General features: G+C 43.9%; 1 long non-coding RNA gene across 1 annotated transcript; it reads left to right on the top strand.

Annotated features, from left to right (window-relative positions):
* Positions 1-396: 396 nt before the first annotated feature.
* On the top strand, positions 397-8,580 carry LOC143510010 (uncharacterized). The gene is made up of 3 exons (XR_013129863.1): positions 397-535; positions 602-697; positions 8,550-8,580. It is a non-coding gene; the product is annotated as an uncharacterized LOC143510010 (long non-coding RNA).
* The last annotated feature ends 14,671 nt before the right edge of the window (positions 8,581-23,251 follow it).

Here is a 23,251-nt window from a genome sequence, read left to right on the forward strand (position 1 = left end):
CCTGCTGTTCAGATACACTGTATTGCCCCTCATCACTGTAACCCTGCTGTTCAGACACAATGTATTCCCCCTCGTCACTGTAACCATGCTGATCAGACACACTGTATTCTCCCTCGTCACTGTAACCCTGCTGTTCAGACACACTGATTCCCCCTCACCAGAGTATTATAGTAATTATCTTTACCTCATTCTCCTCTCATTTGCCCTCTCTCTCTCTCCCTTTCTCTCTCTCTCAGACTCTCCTGAGGTGTCTGTGTTCCAGAAGGGCTCTTCTTCAGCTGTGTGTCATGCTACAGGTTTCTTCCCCAAAGGAGTAACAATTTCCTGGCAGAAGGACGGAGAGGATCTGAACGAGAATGTGGAGCTCACAGAGACGTTACCCAACCATGAAGGATCCTTCCAGAAGAGAGGCATTCTGACCGTCCCACCTGAGGAGCTGAAAAAGCATAAATACACCTGTGTAGTTCAGCACAGTGCACTGGAGAGAGATATTGTGATGCCTATCCATGCAGGTGTGATTGTATATTTCCAGAGGGTAAACGAGGTTTGTACATGTTGAAATCAACAGGATTTACAGTGGTGTAACACCATGACATTTCAGGTGGAGGGTCCATTGGTATCATCACTGGTGTAGCTGTGGCTGTTCTCCTGGTCCTCATTGTCTGTGTTGGATTCTTCATCTGGAGGAAGAAGAAAGGTGAGAGATGAGGGAGACACATTTGATGTCCTTAAGAACAGCTTCACACTTATGTGGCTACCAGAGTGGATTCTGCATATATTTCATACCTAAAATAGAAAAGTTACTTATCTGAAACCCAAGTGTATATGGCTACTATAGTCTACTATAGACTATACATTACCCTTTGATACACAGCACTGATCCACCTGTCAATCTTTCATTCCATCCTTCCCTTACTCGTGAACAAGAACACAAGATACTTGAACTCTTCCACCTGAGGCAAGGACTCACTACCAACTCAGATCCTGATTCTCCAGGTCTTTACCCACAGGGCCGCGCATAGCCCAAAGGACATACATGGGTCCACTCTCCCATGGGCCCACCACCTGTTGTAGAGGTAGTACTAGGAGTCCGGTGCATTGTGGATCAGTCATGGCCTTGGAATCAAACCCACAACCCTCCGGTCACAAGACCAGTTCCGTAACCACCAGACCATGACTGCCCCATACAAGACAAACACAAATGCTAGTATTTCAAAGAGACAGTGTTCATATTTACCCCAGTACCCTCATTACTGCCGTATTACAAAGGTAGAACATAGCTGTACCCCTATCCCCATTATCCCCATATACCTGTGTGTAATGTTCAGGGTGTAGCTGTATCCTCACACACCTGTGTGTAGTACTGCAGTCCCCCTATACTCCCAGGTACTACCAGGGACCGTTTAATACAGGTAAAACAGAATCCAGTGTATACTGTACTGACCCTAAATGTAATGTGGTGGATACAGATGTGTACACACCTCGAGTAAAAACTGAGAGGTGGACCCAAGTGCTGGCTCACACTGACAGTGAAATTGGTCGAGCCAATAGTGAGAGAGTGGAAAGTGCACACATAGCAAAATAATACTGAATACACAACGCATGTAGAAATAATCAAAGGAAAGAATTCAGAAAGAAAGCAAACACAAGGCAACATGGAAAAACTCAATGTGTGCAAAGAAACACTCGACCGTAATAACTCGGGAGGAAAGCAAACACAAAACAACGTGGAAAAACTCAACACATAAAAATGAACTAAGGATGCCAGGGGAAGTAACTGGTAGAATGCAAATGCCACAACAAACAAAAATCTCTTCCCAAAATAAAAGTATAACTGATAGGAAGGATTACAGCTGGGAGAAAACTTGAGATGGGCCAGAGAGTGGCGCAGGAGATAGAGACTTGAATAAGTAAAAGAGAAATAAGAAAAAGAGCGAGAGAGAGGAAGGTGGCGAAACACTGGGCAAACAATGGGCAAACGATCAGAAAGAGAAGTGAAGGGCTGAAAGTGCAACGTCATAATTACGATTCAGCAGTGATCCGTCACAACAAACCTCCTTAAATAACGAGGATAACAGGTATGACGGATCACTGCTAATTGCACCTATTCAGTCTGGTACTGACTCGGGAGCCCCCTCATGTGGTAGCCGGAGAAGTAGCACCTGAGTCACCCCTGACACTAAAGTAAAGCAGCATATAGTAAAACCAGAGTATAACACCACAGAAATTAACACCACAGTATGTAGTATCACTACTAATTAGGGTGACCAGATGTACCGATTTGTGCAGGACAGTCACGCAATTTTATTTTACTTTTCACGTATCCTGCAAATTGAAACGTTGTCCCGCATTGTTATTGAAAGTCAGACTCCAGTTTTGAAATGCGTGTTTTATAATCTGGCATTAGATTCCTGTGTTGTCTGTCATCAGACATATATACAAATATATTTGATTTGATTTGATTTTATTTGATCAGAGGGCGGGGTGGGCTGTTTGATTATGTCAACCAGCGGATGCATGTTAAGGTTGCGCCCAACATCACATACCAATGCAAATCAGGTCACAACAGCAAAGGCATGCAGCACGAGATATGGAGGAAAGGGAGGTAAACACAACCCACAGAGATAAGAAATGAAAATGCAGCCACAACAAAGACTGGGAAAGCATCTACCCCTGGGTGAAACCAGTGCAAGGCGAGTCTGGTAAAGTTTTGTGTGAAGTTTGCTTGAGTATTTTTTCCGTTTCACATAGAGGTAAATACGACATGAAACAACACAGACAATGTGAGACTCACAAAAAACATGTTGCTCAATAGGTTTCCCAGTCTATGCATGCCTTCCTGCTAAATCCGAAACAATATTCAAACATAGATAAAGTATGAACAGCTGAACTAACTAGCATTTACCACACTGTGAAACACTCCCTATCATACAGGTCAGAAGACTGGTAATAAGCTAACATAAATCATGTTTCCAGACTCTGAGATTTCAAAGAAAATGTCATGTGGTCGTACAAAGGCAGCATCCATAGTTACAGATGTGCTTGCTCCTGCCTCTGTGGAGAGCTGTTTAAGAGGATTAAAAACGCCTGTGGTTCAAGAACTCACAAGTGATAAAGTCCACACGGCATTTTTTCAGTGGCTTCAGATGCATCTAATCATGGCACCACAAATCTCTTCCCACTGTCTTTGAGATATTGGACACCAGAGCTGGCTTTGAAAAACAAGATCCTTGACTTTTATGAAGATAACCATGAGTCAGCCGCTACCATACACTGTTAGATTACAAGCAAGCTAGAGGAAAACACTGCTGATTATGTTCTTGATAATGCTAATGTGGAAAAACTATGGGAAAAACAATTCTGTTTTTCAAAAGCTAAAGGCAGACAACAGTGGCATCATCAGGGCAAACTCTATGGCCCACATAGTTCACAACTGTGCGAAGCATACTGGAGACATGCTGAACGTTGACATTGACTCTGTAGGGAATAAAATATTCAGTCACTTTTCAGTGTCTGCACAGCGCACAGAGGAACTGAAAGCCGTGTTTGCCTTTGTGGAGGAAGATTATCATGTTGTACGGGAGACATGTCTCCACAAGATGGTTGAGTCTGTGGCCTGCTGTCCAGAGGCTACATAACAGCTGGGCAACTATCAAGAGTTATTTCTTGTATCTTGGAGAGGACCAGTGCCCAAAAGCACTGTGGCAGCTGCTAAAAATGGACCAAGATGGTGAGGGGCAACCCCTTGAGCTACAGGCCTATCTGGCTTTTCTTAATAACATACTGTACTGAAGATCTTCCATGGTGTTGTTCTGCTGTTGGAGGGACAGGATGTGACCGTCTGTAAGCTGTATGACATAATGCTCACTCTCAAGACAAAGCTCCAACAGCAACAAATTGATTGCTTATTTGGAAGGGAGACCAGTGCTGTTCTCCAACAGTTTCCAGACCAAAAAGCAGCAACAATCAAACATGATTTTTCTAACTTCTACAAGACGGCACTCAACTACCTGGAAAAATGGAATGACTTCACAGGCAACTACCAGAAGATTGTTACAAGCTTAGCACTTTAGAGCAGCTTCACATTCTCCCAGCTCAGTGATGCCGTGAAGGTCCTACAGATAGAGGGGGAAACTGGACATGGCCGAACTCTGAGGAGTACTGCGTGACTCTGCCAGCAGGCAATTGTGAAGAGAAAAGCTCCTGTTGTGGAGATGTAGGCGATCTTAAAAAGCACAAAGACACCAAATCTGACTGCTGCAACCTTTCTCTTCAGCATCCCCATCACCAATGCTTCTGTAGAGAGAGTGTTTTCCCTCTTGACTGCAGCCTGGACTGAACAGAGGAACCGTTGCTCTGTGGAACTTATCAAGAGTGAAATTCAAGTCAAGACCAACTTCGAATATAGTTGTAAGGAATTTAATTTTATACCTAGTGGTGCCTATACCTAGTGGTGCCTTCAGTTGGCTATAGTGGTCCTGAGCCACGGAATGTGGCTCAGAGGGTGTAGCTCCATTAGGAGGCCCTGACCATTTGGAGGGTGTCTCCTGAGCCGGTAGGTTCTGGGGTGATCTGATCTCCTGCTGAGAAGGAAACCCTTCCACCCGGTGTACAGGGATTACAATGGTCAGGGTAAGTGCGCATGTGTTTTGTGTTGTGTGTTGGTGTGTACAGGCCACTGGAGGTGAGAGGCGGCACTCCTCCCACTCTTATCGCTCCCTGACGCATGTAATGTTACAATTTGTCTATTTTATAGAACTTCATAAAGTCACATATAAAAAAACATTATATTCATTAATATTAATTTTACACAAATTTGCCATTTGATTACTCAGAAGAACCATAGTGAAGTGTTCTTCAAGAATATAGTGCAGTGATCTGATAAGTTTGTTTAGCTTTAGAATGTGCATATATAGAGCTAATTTGACATTTGACTGGGTTTTGCCATCGTATTACTCCAAATTACTCATAACATGAGTACATACAGTCCAATCCATAGGGTTCAATATGACGTTGGTCCACCCTTTACAGCTAGAACAGCTTTAACTCTTCTGGGAAGGCTGACCACAAGGACTTTATGAACCTTGCACTAGGCACTGGTGCACAGTCATGTTGGAAGAGGAAGGGGCCAGCTCCGAACTGTTCTCACAAAGTTGTGGGCATGGAATTGTCCAAAATGCCTTGGTATGCTGAAGCATTCAGAGTTCCTTTCCCTCGACCTAAGGGTTCAAGCGCAGCTCCTCAAAAACAACCCCACATCATAATCCCCCCTAAACCAAACTTTACACAATGCAATCAGACAAGTACTGTTCTCCTGGCAACTGCCAAACCCAGATTCGTTATACTTGACGCGTTGCGAGGGTTCGTGCGGCAAAAATGACGCAATTGTGGTGGCTCCGCTCATGCGCGAGGGCCTCGCATGGTGTCGCATCGCGAGGTCGTGTGCCTCTCGATTTTTGAAAAAAAGTCAAAAAATCATGTTTGCAGGGTTCATACACTATAATTCAAGCACTTGTACAGCAACTTCAAGGTTCATTTTCAATATTTTACAGCACCTTCAGCTTAATTAAGTTACATATTTATACAACTACACATATGGCCGAAATGACTAGAAATAATTAGCGTTATCACATTAAAGAGATGGTACCGTGTTTGGTAATAGCAGAAGAATACGTGTATTTGTGTATACTTGTAAACATACTTGTATTTGTAAATGTAGTATACAAGCGAACTCTTCAGTCAGATAGCTATTTGTTGTGAAACAAAATACAGTTACAGTTTAAAAAGTACTTTAGCCAAAATTCCAGCACTTTTCAAACCTGGAACACAATGCAACATTAAAATTCGTCAGGTAAATGTTTCTTCGCCTGTTTTGCACGGGTTTTTCTTTTCCACTGCCACTTATCGTTTCGGAGAACACCGCGGTAAGAACGTGCAAGTAAAACACTTCCGCCGTTCACGCAGGTTTGCGCGCAATGTGCGGAGTCTCGCACTACGTCCAGATGCGAAAGTATAAACCAGGCTTAAATCTAGGTTCACTTAATGCGTCGTGACTGGCGCAAGGGTTCCCACAGCAAAAATTACGCAATCACGGTGGCTCTGCCCATGCGCGAGAGCGTCGCGCGCTGTCACTTTGTGAGCTTCACTTCGTTGTCACTTCGCGCGCTTCACTTCGGGCACCTCTCGAATTTTGTAACTTCGCGTGCGCTGCGCTTCAGCGCAATGAACAAAGTCATGTTTGCAAGGTTCATACACCTTTACAAGGTGGAATTCAAGCACTTGTATGGCACTTTCAAGGTCCATTTTCAATATTTCCCAACACCTTAAACTGAATTAAGTTAAATATTTATACATGTACTCAAAATATGGTTCGAAATAATTTGCTTTTTTATCACATTATTTAATGGATGTTTATTTTCAAAATGCCCAATCTTAACGTCTTCACGTTCTCTCATGTTTCGCCCTGAAATTACAAGAGGCTTGTATTTGTGAATGTAATACAAGAGAAATGTTCAGTCAGACAGATATTTGTTGTGAAGCAAAATACAGTTGCAATTTCAAGCATTTTAGCCTAAATTCCAGCACTTTTCAAACCTGGAACACAATGCAACATTAAAATTCATCAAGTAAATGTTCCTTCCCCTGTTTTTGTTGGCCGTTTCTTTATACTACCACATATCGTGGTAGAATGTGACGCGCCAATTATAAACGCCTCCGCCGAACACGCAGGTTCGCGCAAGGTGTGCGGAGTCGCGTGCTATGGTCACTCACGAAAGTATAATAATCCAGCCCGACAACGGATTTAACGCCCAGCATACACCTTGCTTTCTCAGCTAAATTAAGGCTAACTTGTATTTCTGCGTCAAACCTACGATGTAGCGGGACATAGGTTATCTGTTTGGTTTGTGTACGAAGTGTTTAGCCCAGTGTCACAGTGAGGGGGACGGGTCGCCACCAGAGGGCGCGCATCCCGGCCAGCAGCCGATCCCAGCACACACCCTCAAGCACGCAACCACTCCCACCATCACAATCACCAGAATACTGATGCACCTGTTTCCTATTGTGTTGCTCTTTTTAAGCCCGCAGGTCGTCCGGTCCAGTGCTGCACATTGCCACTACGAGTGTCACTGAATCCGACGATCAGTCTTCAGGAGATCCTTTCCCTGTGTTGTGTGTGCTACGAGCATTACTTGGGCATCACTGTGTTGTGTGTGCGCTACGAGCTTTACTTCTGCATCGCTGTAGGCGCTACGAGCTTTACTTGAGCTTCCGTTTTGAGCCATGGAAAATAAACTTCCCTCTGTCTCACCCACGTCTCCGGCTGTCTCTGTTCCGACGCCTTCGGCATCACACCCAGTTTTTAACTTGCTATTTGTTTTTACATACAGAACACTTGTATTTGTTTTCTTTGACAGCTTTGATTTGTAAGTGATAGTATATAAAAAACAAAATACAATACTTTTTACTTTCAGTACTTGAGTAATAATAGAATAAACTACTTGCAATACTTAAGTACAAAAAATGCTGAATACTTCTGTACTTCCACCAGTGTTGGGAACGTTACTTTAAAAAAGTAAAATAGTTACTCAATACTTGTTCAAGAAGGTAACTGAGTTAGTAACTGAATTTTTCTAAAATAAAAACTATTTGCATTACAGAATTAAAAAAGTTATATGTCAAAGAATAAGAATTTTTTGAAAAAGCAGTTTTCACAGTCAGTTGAAATGAGTAGATCAGAGAGGTGTTTGTACATAACCTTTGATATTTATTGCACATCCACAGACCAGTGCAGGATAAAATCCTTTAAAATCACAATAACATTAATTAATGTTTATATCGCCACCTTGAAAATGCTAACTTTTCTTTGGCTTGCTCCTGACTCGCCATTTCTGCCTCCTCTCCATTTGTGTTGTGTGTCACTGGTGTGCTTCGGCACACGTATAACAACACTGGCTCTGATTGGCTACCATAACGCTGCCTTAGCCAATTGCTTACTGACTTGTTAAACAGGTGTTACACTGAGAACTGTTACTCCTCACTAGCCTGGGCAGTGGTCCGCTCCCTTTACTGTTAGTATATCAATATATAGTAACGCACCGCATTTAATGACCAGTAACGTCAATGGCGTTGTAACGACAGGAAAAGTAAATAATTATTTTATCTTGTTACTGACAAAATGACGTCGTTACATAATGCCGTTATTTTTAACGACCTTATTCGCAACACTGACTTCCACTTAAGAAAAGATCACTTCAACTTCTACTCAAGTCACTTTTACATTTACATTTACGGCATTTGGCAGACGCCCTTATCCAGAGCGACTTACATTTTTATCTCATTTTTTATACAAGTGAGCAATTGAGGGTTAAGGGCCTTGCTCAGGGGCACCTCAGTCATGGCCTCAGGTCTGGGGATCGAACCTGCGACCCTCCTGTCACAAGACCAGTTCCCTAACCGCTAGGCCATGACTGCCCTTTTTTATAGAGTACTTGTACTTTTACTCAAGTATGGGTCTCTAAAATGTTATGCATGTCTGGTCCACCCCACAGGGATGTGTAACCAGTCCCCAGCCCCTCCTATAATGACATCATCATCCTGAAGATCGCCGATGACACTGCAGTGATAGAACATGTTTCTGGCAGAGATTAAGTGGGCTACAGGATGGAGGTGATCAGGCTGGAGTCATGATGTGAGGACACCAACCTTGCCCTCAACAAGATGAAGGAGCTGATAGTGGACATGAGGAAGGAGAGGAGACCTCACCAGCTACTGTTCATCTGGAAACTTGAAGTGGAGAGGGTGAGCAGCTTTAAATACTTCGGTGTTCACATCAGTGAGGACATTGTGGCTGTACTTCCCAAGGAGACTGAGGAAGTTTGTCCTTAGCAACTTCTATAGCTGCATCATGAAGACTGCTGGGAAGATCACCAGAACTTCACTGCCCTCTCTGCAAAGCATTTACCACCGCAGAGTCCACAGGACAGCTGCTTCCATTGTAAAAGACTCCACCCACCCTCAGCATGGACTGTTTACACTTATGCCCTCAGCCCAGAGGTGCAGAAATGTGAAATACAAAACCAGTACACTAAAGAACTCTTACTTCCCCAGTGCCATCAGACTCTATCGCTGAAATAAGGTGTTTTAACCTATGGTTACATTGTCATTGTGACCTCACTATAGCACTACATTGTGACCTCACTTTCCTGCCTGTACTTAACATCATTCATCAATGAACATCATTCATTGCTGTAATTTTTGTACATACTGCTGTAAAATGTATTGGAGATTTAATAACACTTTTGCTGTTTATTTAATCTATTATTCCTACTTATTGTTTTTAAATATATTTTCTTCTTTTTAATCTTCTATTTGGAATTCTTGGCAAAGAGCAAATAATTTAATTATACTTGTAAACCCAGAGGTGTAAATTCCAGGTTCAGAAAGTAAAAGTGCTCACCAGGATTTTGCTCAAGCTTGCTAGATTTTTCTAATTAGTGCAATCCAGGTAAAATTAGTGGAATCAACACAATCCAGAAAGCCTGAGCAAAATCCTGGTGAGGACTTTTACTTTCTGAACCTGGAATTCACACCTCTGTGTAAACCTGGCTCCTACTGTGCAAATTAAACAATTTGAATCTAGTGTTTTTTATTTTGTTGGTTGTTGAATAAATCTGGTTAATTGTGTAACCAGACCTTGGATACACAAGGATAAAGGTAAATATATGCTAACACCAATTCCCTCTGAAGTATCCCATTGTCAGGAATGGCACCTGATCTTCCCACTAACCAGCCTCTTCTGTTGCTTATAACTACACCCCCTCTCATCTATTCATATACACCCTCAGTTACGAAATATTTCCGACTTATGTTGCATACTGAGCGTTACACTTTCCTGTCTGATTCCCCGTGCATTGACCTTTGCTTACTCCCCAGACCTCGTCTCCTGCCTAGCCCCTTGGTACTTCTTGGACTCTGCTTCTCTGTTATGACTTCGGACCGGCCTGACTGCCCCAAGAACCGATTGCCTGTGTGTCGATTGTCGTGTACGCGTTCTGTTTAAGAGCATTGTGTTTTTGCACTTGGATCCCTCTCTGTCTCTTCAGTGCGTAACACCCATCTGCTGTGCATATTTATAATCAACCTGTGACAAAGCAGCTATTGTTTATAACAATGTCATGTCTAGCCCCTCCTCCTGTCATTCCCCAACAGGGTTTGTTTTGTTAGCCATGTGCGTCCTAGTCCCTCCTTTCACTCTGTAACCCATTCTCCTTGTTAATGTTTCACAGATGTTCTCAGTTTGTTTGATTGTATTTAATGCCTTCTTTTGTCTCGTGGGTTATAGATCATTTTCTTTGGTTTGGTCCATTTGGTTTGTATAGTCTCTAATGCTTTGTGGTATATGTTGTAATCAAACTGTGATTGTTATTTCTTTCGTATTCATTCTGTCTTTTTCTCTCCATCATGTAACTATGTGGTAGTTATGTTCATACATTGAACTCATTATCGGATTTGACCCAAGCCTGTTTTTCGACCCTGATTTCGGTATGCCCTTAAATAAATCTTACTCTCCTCAGCATTTGTGTCCGGCCTCTAGTTCCTCCACATCGATCCCGGCATTACAAGAAAGGAACTTTATAAAGTTGGTTAGGTATGTAACCCGCACTGAGCTATTTGAGAAGTGAGTTCCTTTGGATTCGTATCAACTATATTTTGGAGTCAGATACTTTTGTGATGGGTAGGGTGAGCAAAAATAAATGGAAGCGATCACGCTAAGTCTCAGGGAAAAAGGATGGTTTAATATGTAAAGTGCGCAAACCAAAACCCGTGAACTGATCCGAATTAAGGATATAATGACCAGCGGTCAACTGGTACAAATACAAGACATATATAGGCAAACAAACGACCCTCAGGTGAGACGGATCACGGGCTCCGCCCACCTGAGGGACGCATACGACGTCACAAAACAACAACAGCCGCTGTGGACGGAGGCGACCGGTAGGGCGCCGCCTCACCGTGACAGACCCCCCCACCAAGCCGCGCTACCCTCCACTTGGTGTGTGGCACACAGCGGCTGCACACAAAACACAAAGGGGCAGGAAGGCAGTCCGGGAGCTGAAACACAAAACATACAACATTAAACAACTCACCTCCCTGGGCGGGACCCTGGACCGACCGGGCCGTTAACATCACAAAACCACGCCCCGGTCGGTTACAGGGCCCTCACGCCCTAACCGGCACTTGGCCGCTTAGCCCCCCCATGGTGTGCGGACGGAGATTAACAGCTCCCCACTTGTCCGTTGTGCCTGAGTGCCTCCCTGAGGCGCGGCTACTCCACCCACTAACCACTCCCGGCTACCTTACCTCTCGGAGCTGACCCCGGCTCTTTGCTAGGAGTCACCCCGGGCTCCTGGGGAGACAACCCCTCCCGGGTTGACTCATCGCAAGGTGGACTCCTCCACCTAACCCAGGAGCACCAGAGACCAGGGCCCTAGGAAATCCGCCACCCTGGTCACCCCGAGCTCGAAGGGGAGGGTCTCTATCGGGAGACCCTTCGCTGTCTGGGAGAGCCGCCTCTCGCCACCAGGAACCTGCACACAAAGCACTGCACAACCATATCACAAAGGCGCCGAAGTGGGAGGACCATGTGTCCTACCACACCAGACAACACAACACATGGCGCCAACATATAACACATACGCGCACTTACCCTGATCCCCCTACCATGGGGTAGGGGTCTCCGTCTCAGCAGGGGACTTCCACCGGCTCAGGAGAACCCCCCACGTTCCTGGTCAGGGCCTCCCTCAGGAGCTGTGCCCTCCATACCACACTCCGTCGCATGGGACCACCACTGGTCCACCCCCAACACACACTGAAGGGGGAGGAGCATGTGTGGAATTACACAAAACAATTCACGCAACATGCTAGGACAAAACGAACACGAAAAGACAAAATACAAATGGACAGGACCCCCACACGTGCGCTCTGCAAACCGTGACGCACCCACTCCGGCTCGCGGTCGCTCCCAAATTCCAAGACGGAACACACGGGGAGCGAGGCGACAAAAGCGAGTGATACTCGCGTCACGGTTTACAGGAACGCGCCCCTCCGGCTCGCAGTCGCTCACAACAGACAACACAGAGAGCGAGGCGACAATGCCGAGAGGCTCTCGCGTCTCACACGCACAACATTCTAACGTGTGCGTGCAGCACGCTTCGGTCCCGCTGTCCACACACACACACACACACATTACGACAAAAAAAACGAAACGCACGTCTATAAAAGAGGAGCCTTACGGAGGTAACGGACTCTAGTCCTCGCAGTGTTACAAACAATACACTAGACAAACAAACATTTAAACACGGCGGGACGAGTGGAGACCGACCCAGCTCACTCTCATACAAAACATACAACACCATGCAGACAAACACTCACCACGAGACATGACCACGAACGAAGGAGAAAGTAAAAGAGATTGGCAGCTTCCGAAAGGTGGCTGGTTATTCTGTGACGGGTAGGGTGAGCAAAAATAAATGGAAGTGATCATGCCAAGTCTCAGGGAAAAAGGATGGTTTAATATGTAAAATGCGCAAACCAAAACCCGTGAACTGATCCGAATTAAGGATATAATGACCAGCGGTCAACTGGTACAAATACAAGACATATATAGGCAAACAAACGACCCTCAGGTGAGACGGATCACGGGCTCCGCCCACCTGAGGGACGCATACGACGTCACAAAACAACAACAACAGCCGCTGTGGACGGAGGCGACTGGTAGGGGGCCGCCTCACCGTGACAACTTTGTTACAGGCAAGCAGGTAGAGTAGTTAAGTATCATAACTAAAACCCTCTCTAAAACATGATACAAAAACACTGTAATCATATATCTATAATAATCAGAATCAAATAACAATAGTAGACTGTCCTGTTTTGAATAGTATCTCCTACATTCCCTATCCCACTCCCCTGCAGACTTTCCTAAGGTGACCCTTTTCCAGAAGGACTCCTCCAGTGGTATGTCATGCTACAGGTTTCTTCCCCAGTGGAGTGGAGATGTCTTGGCAGAAGAGTAGGGAGGACCTGCATGAGAGCGCAGACGTTACCCAACCAGGATGGAACCTTCCAGAAAAGAAGAATTCTAACAGCTGGACAGGAATAAGTACACCTGTGTAGTTCAGCACAGTGGACTAGAGAAGCAGGTAGTGCTAAGTGTGACTGAACACAGAGTCCTGAACACAGGTAAGAGAAACAACTAAAATCTCTTGGGAAAATTATTAGGATCTCCTGAAGGTCTGATTGTATTGTGTTCTGGTGTTCTGGAAGGTTCCTCTGTAGCCATCATTGAATTCTTGTCTGTTCTCCTCGTTCTCTCTGGCTGTGGTGCTGGACTTCACATGTGGAGGATGATGATGGTGGAACCTGGTGAGTGAGGAAGAACTTTGATCTAACTCAACCACATGTATATCATACATAGATTATAGATCAGGACAATATTGACTGGGTATCTACGTATTTTAGAAATGTGACCTGTAAGATGTATAAGCTCAATTTGTGTAAGGTTTCCACATGAGTGTTCTACTGCTTTTCCAAATAAATCCAAATCATATTGTAAACCAGTATGTGTCGTAAGTAGGGTTTATCATCAGGACGAGTAGCAACCATTGTACTACACAGCAGTGATTTAATGAGATTTTCATTCTGGTCATCATCTCTCTGATCTCAGAACTGAACTGTTTTTCAGCCTCCACCACTTGAGGGAGTAACTGGTCCTCTTCACTACAGCTGTCTGTGACAGCCAGAAATCTTGCTTGTTTGTAGGTGACCAAATACTTATTTTCCACCATTATTTGCAAATAAATTCTTTAAAAGTCAGACAAAATGATTTTCTCTTTTTTTTTCCACATTTTGTCTCTCATAGTTCTACCTATGATGTCAATTACAGGCCTCTCTCATCTTTTTAAGTGGGAGAACTTGCACAATTGGTGACTGACTAAATACTTATTTTCCCCACTGTATAGCATCCACCTTGGCATTCAGAGGACGCACGTTACCATTTCCAACTACCTTACTCAAGTATATGATTTCCCCTTTACCAAAGTCACATTTCTCCATATTCAACACTAGGGAAGCATCCTGCAATTTCCTAAACACATTATCCAAAACTTGGATGTGGTGGGCCCAAGAAGAAGTGTAAATCACAACATCATCCAAGTATACTTCACAGTTTTGCATGTCACCTAAAACCATGGTCATTAATCGTTGAAACGTGGACGGGGCGTTTCTAAGACCAAAAGACATCACCGTATACTGTAGAAATTGGTCAGCCGTAGCAAAGGCAGAGAGATTTCTGAAGCACGAGTTGTCAACGGGACTTGCCAATACCCCTTCAATAAATCAAGCTTAGAGACAAAACGAGCAGAACCTATGATGTCTATACAGTCCTCCATCCTGGGCATTGGATAAGAGTCTGGGACGGTGACTGCATTAACCTTACGGTAGTCTGTGCAAAATCGATAAGTACCATCGGGTTTGGGCACCAACAGACATAGGGAACACGACAGACTAATACTAGGTACAGCCAAACCATGTTCTAAAAGATAGTCAGTCTCTTTTCTCAACAGGGAGTGTTTGTGTGGATTCACTCTGTATGGGTGCTGCCTAATATGGGCAGGAGAATCAATGAGTATGTCATGTTGCAGCACAGACGTGCGAGCGGGAACTTCAGAGAATAAATTAGGGTAGGTTTGGATCAGTGAGATCACATCAGTCTGAGCTTCTGTAGGAAGGTGTGCTACTTACTGTGGCAGGGTTTGTAAAGCTAAGGAGTTTGGGAGGCGAGCACAGGGCACACAATTACAACCTATCCGCAAGTCAACTTGCTCAGGTATATACTCACTTGGAGGTACCTTGGCAGCCACAGTGATAGGCACAGTAGATATCACAGAAGCCTCAGGTTGGGTCAAACTATCTGGCTGGTGGTGATCAACGTAGGGTTTCAACAGGTTTACATGACAAAGACATGACTTTCGTCGACGATCAGGGGTAGCCAAAATGTAGTTAGTAGGAGAGGTTTTTGCCTTAACCATATATGGGCCTGAAAATCTAGTACAAAGGGGAGATCCTGGAATGGGCAAAATTACAAGCACATGATCACCAACCTTAAACGAATGTTCAACTGCTTTATGGTCATACCGAATTTTCATGTCGGCTTGTACAGATTTTCAAGTTCCTGCTGGCAATCTCACGAACGGTGCTTAACCGTTTATGAAGGGTTTCAACAAAGTCACAAACAGGCTAAGTTGATATAGACTGAGGAGCACCCAGCCATCGTTCATACAGAAGACTAAGGGGACCATGGACTGTTCTACCAAAAAGCAAGGTGTTAGGACTATAACCTGTTGAGTCCTGCACAGTGTCACGGATAGCAAAGAGCAATAACGGAACACCCTCATCCCAGTCTTTGTCACAGTCATGACAAAAGGTCCTCAGCATTGTCTTAAAGGTCTGGTGAAACCTTTCCAATGCTCCCTGAGATTCTGGATGATAAGCGCTTGATACTTTATGTTCTATGTCCAATTCCTTAACCACTTGTTCAAAGAACTTAGACATGAAGTTAGAGCCTTGGTCTGACTGTATGCATTTCGGAATGCCAAAAGTAGTGCAAAATTTTATCAAGGCTTTGACAATCACTTTGGATTTCAAGGAACGCAAGGGTATTGCCTCAGGAAATCTAGTCGTAGCACACATTAAGGTAAGAAGGTAGTTTTAGGTCCTACACAGTCTACTAACAGTCTTTGGAATGGTTCTCCAACAACCGGTATTGGGCATAGCGGGGCAGGAGGGATCATTTGGTTGGGTTTTCCTACCAATTGACAGGTGTGACAAGAGTGACAGAAACAAGCCACGTCGCTATTCAGGGAAGGCCAAAAGAAATGCGATAGAATACACTTAACAGTTTTACGAATACCTAAGTGACCAGACAGTGGATGTTCATGGGCTAAATGCAACACGTGTGACCGAAAAGATGTGGGAACAACAATTTGATGTATAGCATCCCACCCACCAGTAGCATTAGACAGAGACCAAGTTCTTATCAATACCCCATCTCATATGGAGTAACGTTGTTGCTGTTTTGGGGTGCCGGACTTTTTCTCTGCAAGGTTGAAGTATTGCATGAGGGTTTTGTCCAACTTCTGTGCGGCCACTAAGGCATCTCTATTCACATCTGCTATAGGGGACAGAGGAGACAAAACAAGATTGTCCAAGTCAACAGGTTGGGAGACAGGGGGATCACACATAAAAGTATCAGCAAATGACACTGTGGACCCGGCCTTACGTGCCTGGGCACGAGTCAAAACACAAGTAGGATAAACTGCAGGAGAATCACTTGCCATGGAACTAGATATGCTCTCTGAAGGGCGATCAACCACTATGGGCAAAGGAAATATACTGTTACCTGCGATATCATTCCCGAGAATGAACGAAACACCACTCACCGGTAAGGCAGGACTAGCAGCTACACGTATCATGCCAGCGATACCATCCATGTGGAGGTAAATGTTGTGTAATGGAAGCCTATGAACTCCTAATTCAATGCCTTGAACTAAAACGTCTTGGCCACTGTATGTGTCCTCTGACAAGGGCAATACTGTATCCAACAGAAGGGACATTGCAGCGCCGGTATCACGCAGACCTGTGATGGTTTTGCGTGCTGGGTCAGACTCACATAGTGAAACTGTACCATCAAATAAAAAGGGCTCAAATACAGTGTCAGCACTGGAAGAAAGGCTGGAAGAAGGGACTTTTATATTTGTGCAATGTACCTTTTTAGCTGAACGTGCATTTTTCTTCTTAAAAGCTGGACAGTTTGCTATAATGTGTCCTTGCACATGGCAATAGAAACATTCACGCGAGTCCGGAGAGGTAGGTGCTTCGGTAGCTACAGGACTCACCGAAGTCCTTGAGCAATGTTAGTGAGAAGTAGACTCACTGCAGAGAACAGGTGTTGTGGCATAGTAAGTGTGTGTTTGTGCATGTTTGTGTTTGCTGTCCAGCCACATGACTGAACTATATGTGTGTGCATTTGTGTACAAGTGATTGCATATGTGTGTGTGTGTTTGTTTTCCAGCCACAAGACTGATCTGCAGTTTATTTTATTTATATCAAAACCACATGAAACAAACAAACTGTGCAGGCAGTGGTGCTTCTGCCTGGTGAAAAACGCTTTCATCAGTACCTGACCTTGATCTCTTGATTTTGCACTATAGCTGCACAGACTCTGTTTTCACAGGTCATGCTTTTGGTGCTTCAAATTAGTGTGCAGTTATGTACTCTCTATTCTTTAAATTATGGACTCAACAAAAGGAGGGACAGAAAGGGGAAGAGCTATGTAATCGAGCTGGCTTCTTGGTCTGGTGGTCAAAGCCCCTGTTTTGCTCCTGTTAGACCTAGGTTTGAGTCCTGGGTAGGGTGGTTATCTTCAGCCTTTGTTACAAATGGTGTCAGAAGTGGAAATGTCCTTGAACAACCGACCACACTAAAACAGTATGCCTACCTGTATACTCCAGGGCAGGCAGCATACTATACTGATCAAAACATAATATCACAGGATGTATATTTTCATTCATGAGTGCATCTTTTCATGTAAATCTCTGCTAAACTAAATATTTTCCATCAAGACCATCTTGGGCTTTACTGCAGTAAAATCACATTGTTTTCACTACATACTTCATTTTTCATTCATTTTAATTGTAGTTTAGATTAAAAGAACTCAACTTAAAAGATGATGAGATGCCTTCATAGTGGACAACATACTATGTTTGATAAAAACTTAATATTAAGACCACAGGCCATGCAGTCCAGTGCTACACATTGAATGGAGTCAGCGCCTCTCATCTCTGGACCTATGTTTCACCCGTCGCCAAGATCGCTGTTTTCAACATACACTTGATTAAGAATTGAGCTCTATTTTCCTGCTGCTTTGTAGCCCATGATTTATGTGTTACATCTTTATTTGGACTATGGATAATAAGGAGTTCGACATGCAGCCTGTGCCTCCTGCCACCTCTATCCCCGCGTCACACAGTGATTTTATTTTATGAAGTTCAGCAGAGCTTTCTACAGACGTCCTCAATTTCACTTTAATTTGATTGGTTTCAGTTTGTGGTTCAACCCATTTGGACATATTGGATTACCATAGAGACTGAGGAGAAACAGTGTGTACCAGTCACATGATAATTCATGATCGTTCCTAAGCACAACTGGAGCTTCTCATCAGTTCTAATGAACAAACCCACAGATCATCAGACACCACTGGTTTATTCAGCTAAAACCTAATTGGGAAAAAAAAATTCAACATACTGGAGACACTGGACCACTTGTTGTAAACCCTCTTCTCTGTTTCAGGATGGTTGTATGAGGCCCCGTGTCCCTAGTGTCATGCCTCATAAGTCTTGTGTTCTTATTGTTATACAGTGAAACATAATAAAAATGTTAATATGGAAACATGCTCTCTCCCGCATGTGTCCGCCCCTTGATTGCATAACACTGGTGCCGTTACAGCTTCTAATTGTTTTCCTCTACAAGATTATCAGTTTCTGAAGTGTAACGTATAATGTAACTAATTAATTATATAATGTATAATTAAGACATAATCACCAAATCTAGTGTTAGTTTAAAGAGACAGTAAGCAAATTCTCTCTGCATCTACTCAGTAGAATGTTCATATTTACCCCTGTCCCCTCATTACTGCTGTATTACAGAGATATAATGTAGCTGTACCCCTATTCCCATATACCTGTGTCTAATGATCAAGGTGTAGATATACCACATATACATGTGTGTAATGATCAAGGTGTAGATATACCACATATACATGTGTGTAATGATCAAGGTGTAGCTTGTCGAGGAAATATTGATTATATTCATATGTGTGTTTCATTTAAATCATGTCCATGCAGACACTATAGTGCAGTCTGTTTGCACTGCTTAGTAATCACTGTGACCATATTGAAGATGTTTTTCTGTAAGACTGAAGTTTTTTGTGCAGTAGCAGAGTTAGAGATAACATTGCTTATCCGTTTCTATGAACTTATAACTGCTCCTGGGAAGCAGCATCCTTTCTGCACATTCACTCTGACCATAAAGAATCTGGACTGAGAGAGACAGTTCAGAGTTGCTGCGTGAAGCATAAGGTTCACATCATACTTTTATATTCTGTAATTTTTGCTATGTTGCTTAATGTATTATAAGACTTCGACTTCTGTGCCATCAATTCCACCACAAGACATAACCTCACATACCTGTGTGTAATGATTAGGGGGGTATTCCAGAAAGCGGGTTTAACAAACTCTAAACTTAACCCTGAACTCGGAGTTGTCTTACCCCGATCTGACATACTCAGAGTTTTCGGTTCCAAAACGGCTGATCAGAGTTAAAGTAATCAGGGTCGCTCAACTCTGAGTAGGTTGACCCAGACAGAAGTGCGTTCACACTATAAAAGTAACTATAAAAGGCATTCTTAATGGAACACCGATAAATAAGTTTTATCGTAGAATTAAATGTGAAATCAGCTGAGCATCGTATTTCACACCATTGTACGTTGACGTATTAATGACTGCGTATGCAGATTATTTAGACATTATTAAGTGTAAATGTAATACTGCGGCAGCTGCAAGAGAAAAGCAGTCAGCATGTCAAAAAATTGCCAACTGTGACGGGGGTATTGAGGTGGCCAGAGGCATTGGTTGTAACTCAGGGCTTTTATTATCCATGATAAAGGACAACAGAAAAGCGCACGAAGCGAAACAGAAATAGCAAAGCTCACAAGAGCTAAATACTAAGTATAGAACAGGATCTCTTTAGTAGCGGGATGCTGGGCGTAGGAGATGCTGGTGTCCTCAAAGGAATGTGCAGCACTGGGCTGCACGACCTGTGGGACTAAAAAGAGTGCACAATGATGACCTACAGGTGTTAGTAATGTGGTGATGAGGACCTGGGTAGTGGCCTAGTGCTAGGGGGTGTGTGCAAGGTGCGTGAGTGAGTGAGTGCACGCGCCCTCTGGCGGCCGAGCCACCGTAACACCAACAGAGTTAATGCGTGAGTGAAAGTTATTTTTTATATTTAGCATATATATATATATATATATATAATATATATATATATATACACTGCTCAAATAATTAATTCAGAATATTTCATTCTGAATTGAATGAATTAAATATTCTCATTGAATACTTTGTTCTGTACAAAGGTGAATGTGCTGACAACAAAATCACACAAAAATCATCAATGGAAATCAAATTTATTAACCAATGGAGGCCTGGGTTTGGAGCCACACACAAAATTAAAGTGGAAAAACACACTACAGGCTTTAAAACAAGTCAAAATGAGGCTCAGTATTGTGTGTGGCCTCCACGTGCCTGTATGACCTCCCTACAACGCCTGGGCATGCTCCTGATGAGGTGGCGGATGGTCTCCTGAGGGATCTCTTCCCAGACCTGGACTAAAGCATCCGCCAACTCCTGGACAGTCTGTGGTGCAATGTGATGTTGGTGGATGGAGCGAGACATGATGTCCCAGATGTGCTCAATCGGATTCAGGTCTGGGGAACAGGCGGGCCAGTCCATAGCTTCAATGCCTTCATCTTGCAGGAACTGCTGACACACTCCAGCCACATGAGGTCTAGCATTGTCCTGCATTAGGAGGAACCCAGGGCCAACCGCACCAGCATATGGTCTCACAAGGGGTCTGAGGATCTCACCTCCGTACCTAATGGCAGTCAGGCTACCTCTGGTGAGCACCCTCCAAAGAAATGCCACCCCACACCATTACTGACCCACTGCCAAACCGGTCATGCTGAAGGATGTTGCAGGCAGCAGATCGCTCTCCACGGCGTCTCCAGACTCTGTCACGTCTGTCACATGTGCTCAGTGTGAACCTGCTTTCATCTGTGAAGAGCACAAGGCGCCAGTGGCGAATTTGCCAATCCTGGTGTTTTCTGACAAATGCCAAGCGTCCTGCACGGTGTTGGGCTGTGAGCACAACCCCCATCTGTGGATGTCGGGCCCTCATACCATCCTCATGGAGTCGGTTTCTAACCTTTTGTGCAGACACATGCACATTTGTGGCCTGCTGGAGGTCATTTTGCAGGGCTCTGGCAGTGCTCCTCCTTTTCCTTCTTGCACAAAGGCGGAGGTAGCGGTCCTGCTGCTGGGTTGTTGCCCTCCTACGGCCTCCTCCACGTCTCCTGGTGTACTGGCCTGTCTCCTGGTAGCGTCTCCAGCCTCTGGACACTACGCTGACAGACACAGCAAACCTCATCCTGGATGAGCTGCACTACCTGAGCCACTTGTGTGGGTTGTAGAGTCTGTCTCATGCTACCACGAGTGTGAAAGGACCACCAACATTCAAAAGTGACCAAAACATCAGCCAGAAAGCATAGGTACTGAGAAGTGGTCTGTGGTCCCCACCTGCAGAACCACTCCTTTATAGGGGGGGTCTTGCTAATTGCCTCTCATTTCTACCTGTTGTCTATTCCATTTGCACAACAGCAGGTGAAATTGATTCACAATCAGTGTTGCTTCCTAAATGAACCGGTTGGTTTCACAAAAGTGTGGTTGATTTGGAGTTCTATTGTGTTGTTTAAGGAGTGAGAACGCTCGTTTCTCTTCTCTTTCTCTTCACAGGTGAATTTCCGATTCCTTCCCCCTTTTAAAAGATTAGTGAGAGGGGTAGCCAACTCACCAAATAAACTCAGATAATGTGAGGGCTTCACTTCGACAGGCGAGTTCAACCTGCACGTCGGTTCGTAGACCGCGGCAGAAGACAGGAGATCAAACAGGAGATAGAAACGCTCGGTATGTGGCATGAGTCAACAATACTTCGCGACTGAGACGTGCTGGGGAAGGTGTATAAGTGTGGCTGAAAGGGGGCGTGGTAATGAGAGGCAGGTGAGGCTGGTTAGGGACGATCAGGTGGCATTCCTTACAAGTTTAATCTCCCTGAAATCTTTAAATTAATCTAAATTAATCTAGATTAAAATGGCTCATATGTGTGCTACCCAAGTAATGACTAAAAGTCAGTCTTTGAGATAGGGTTTCTTAATACAGAGAGTGCATTAGACCAGGGGCTCATCTCCTGTTTCCAAAATGCTTCAATGACTGCTTGAGGAAGCTGTTCTACTTTAATACTTGAAAAAAACATGCTCAATAAAATGTAGGCTACTCGTGTTCAACAATTCATTCAGTTAAACATGAAAATAGTACAGTATGCCTAAATACTTTGGCATATTCAGTCAAACATGAATTTGTAAGCCTACATACTGTACCCTTTTAAGGTTGATAGCATGTTTATTCAGCTAAACATGAGATTTGAAATGTAAGCCAACATTTAGTACATTTAACCTGTTTTCGGCGTCAGCAACTTTTCCCCTGGGTTGCATCAGTCACACAGGTGAAATGGTTCACAGGTTCAAGTTCAGAGGCCTGCTGTATGCCTGTAATGTCTTGGGCCAGGCAAAACTCAAATGCATCATACATAACTAGTTCCTATATGTATGAGGGACCTCATTTTGGCCTGGCCCAGAATCATTTTAGCTCACAAATCTAACTGCGAACATGGCATATTGAGTAAAGCGCATTGGTGAAATGGGTCAGACGGCCAAGTTCAGAGGCCTGCTGTATGCCTGTAATGTCTTGGGCCAGGCAAAACTCAAATGCGTCATACATAACTAGTTCCTATATGTATGAGGAACTTCATTTTGGCCTGGCCCAGAATCATTTTAAATCCCTCAAATCTAACTGGAAACATGGCATATTGAGTAAAGCGCACAGGTGAAATAGTTCAGAGGGGCAATTTCAGAGGCCTGCTGTATGCCTGTAATGTCTTAGTCCAGGCAATACTCAATTGTATCATACACAAGTAGTTCCTATATGTATGAGGAACCTGTTTTTGGCCTGGCCCAGAATCATTTTAGCCCTCAAATCTAACTGCGAACACGGCATATTGAGTAGTTAAGCATACATTACAGGCATACAGCAGGCCTCTGAACTTGCCCCTCTGATCCATTTCATCTGTGCAATTAACTACTCAATATGCCATGTTTCCAGTTAGATTTGAGGCATGAAATGATTCTGGGCCAGGCCAAAATCAGGTTGCTCATACATATAGGAACTAGTTATGTATGATGCATGTATTATTTGTCTGGCCCGACGCCTTATAGGCATACAGCACACCTCTGAAATTGCCCCTC

Source organism: Brachyhypopomus gauderio, chromosome 3, assembly GCF_052324685.1.
Source record: "Brachyhypopomus gauderio isolate BG-103 chromosome 3, BGAUD_0.2, whole genome shotgun sequence".
Lineage (NCBI taxonomy): Eukaryota > Metazoa > Chordata > Actinopteri > Gymnotiformes > Hypopomidae > Brachyhypopomus > Brachyhypopomus gauderio.